The sequence below is a fragment of the Penaeus chinensis genome, chromosome 10 (genome assembly GCF_019202785.1).
Source record: "Penaeus chinensis breed Huanghai No. 1 chromosome 10, ASM1920278v2, whole genome shotgun sequence".
NCBI lineage: Eukaryota > Metazoa > Arthropoda > Malacostraca > Decapoda > Penaeidae > Penaeus > Penaeus chinensis.
This window is the reverse complement of record NC_061828.1, coordinates 5916815-5918906: the sequence shown is the minus strand read 5'-3', so window position 1 is coordinate 5918906 and position 2092 is coordinate 5916815. Positions and strand designations below refer to the sequence as shown.

Here is a 2092-nt window from a genome sequence, read left to right as displayed (position 1 = left end):
GCACCAGCTCCGGGGAGGACACTATTTCTATGTTCAGGCTTTACAAAAAATTTATTACAAAAATATTTTTAAATTACACAAAGAACACTATGCTGCTTTTTGCCATTGTTGCCGAACAGAGTTGTAGACTACCAATAGAGATATGGAGTCCACCTAAGGGGAACAGTCTATTATCATCTTGAAACGGCACAACAAATGATAAGCTAAGACCATGGAAGATGGCAAAAAAGCATAAGAGACTTACATAAAAAAATAGATAATAACTTTGCATATATGTGTTTGTGTGGGCTGGGCATACAAGCCACAAACCCATGAGAGATTCCACTTGGATTTTGGTCCACATGCAAAAAGGGTTAGTTGAAGAATAATCTGCAAGATATGAGACTGGAGGGCAACTTGGCCCCAGACACTGTTGGGTTGCTCAGGCATTCAGTCTCTCCATGTTTGTTAATTTATTTTCAATAATTAGAAATTAATATTAAAGCCGAAGGTGGTAAAACAATAAATCTCTGACCTACAACATATTCTAAATTTTCTGTATATACTTTACTATCAGATTACTTTTTTTTTTGGATATCAGTTCAATGATGGAAAAAAAAAACACATTTAAAATACATATAGTTTATTCTACCAGCACGACTACATACATTTTATAACACACAAATAAGAAATAAAGTACATCTGCTTAACAGTCATCAACAAGATCAACGTACATAATAGTTTCCAATTTTGTTTTCTGTGACATGCAATAAGTATGTCACAGCTCTTGGGGCAAAGGAGGAGAAAAGTATCAATGAATGTTTTCCTTTGTAAATCTGATGTTATGAGATTTTTTACCTTTAACTTACGCATCAACGATAAGTAGTTATCGTTCATGTGGTAGGTAGTCACTGTCCACTCTTTACTACATGGTAAATAGGCTCTTTGTATAAAAAGTCAGCAAAGCACATCATACCATCTATACTTTACAAACACTCTGGAAAAATATAAGACAAATTACCTCTGCTTCCATTACGAAAATAAGGATTATTAGATTACCTGCAGAACCCTGGCAGGTTAATCTTAATATATACACATACAGTACGACTTTATAGTTGTTATGAGAATGAATGCAAGATGTATCCTCAATTTCAAGATTTCTTCTTGACTTTTAGAGACCTGACACAGTTGATGCTTAAAAGAGAGATGGCAGAAACAGAGAATATATTTTTCATAATACTACACAGAAGTAAGCAACACAAATAAATAAGTCCACATTGAACCAGGAAGCTGATGAGCCAGATGCAAATAATACCAATACTAATGATAATCTAACCATTCTCATTTTTCAAGAATGCCTAGAACTGATGCAGAATGAGCAGATGTTTACCAATGAGAATACTGAAGTTGGAGATGGAAGGAGATCTTTTGGCATCTATTTTTCAGATGGGAAAATGGAAATAATACATAAATACTTGAATTTATACAACTAAAATCTCTGCTTTGATGTGTGTGGGTTGGGGGAATCTATCTCATGCATTTCCATTAGAGTACAGAAAGTATGAAATGTTGGGACTACTGAGGCCATAACCTAATCAGGCATTTAGTGTGCTACAAAAATGGGCCAATGCAAGGGAAAATAGAGATCTTGCCTGAAAGAAACTACAATTTGAAATAAAAAGAAAGTTGCTTTTTTATCCAACTAGAGTGGGGACTAACACCAAATAACTATGAAAGGTATAGAGAGAGAAAGTAAGATAACAAAAAAATAATGTTAAGCAGCACTAAATATTAACTCTTTATGATAATCATACCAGAGACTGAGCTATTTTACCCACAGCCTGATTTTAACTATAGAGTTGAGATAGTTTCTGAACTTAGAGAAATTTGATTTCCTATATGTACTCCCACAGTGAGATCTCTTTATAACCTATAAGATCAAAATAGTTCTAACATTTGGTATTAAGTTTAATGTGTCTCCATAACTTAATCTTAAAATTCATCACGATTAGTTGTGGAAATACGTTAAATGCAAAATCATCCACTAATGTTACTGCAACTATCTGAACTTTTCTATTATCATGGGAATTAACAAAATAATTTCCTTTGTTAA

General features: G+C 33.4%; 1 protein-coding gene across 5 annotated transcripts in view; it reads right to left on the bottom strand.

The window, feature by feature from the left end:
- Window positions 1-605: 605 nt before the first annotated feature.
- The window catches only part of LOC125029429 (NADP-dependent malic enzyme-like), a 62547-nt gene continuing 61060 nt past the window's right edge, over window positions 606-2092 (bottom strand). For all 5 annotated transcript variants that reach the window (XM_047619288.1, XM_047619293.1, XM_047619290.1 and 2 more), the window contains exon 12: window positions 606-2092. This exon is cut by the window's right edge and continues 261 nt beyond it. The gene's annotated coding sequence lies outside the window, so the exon portion shown is untranslated.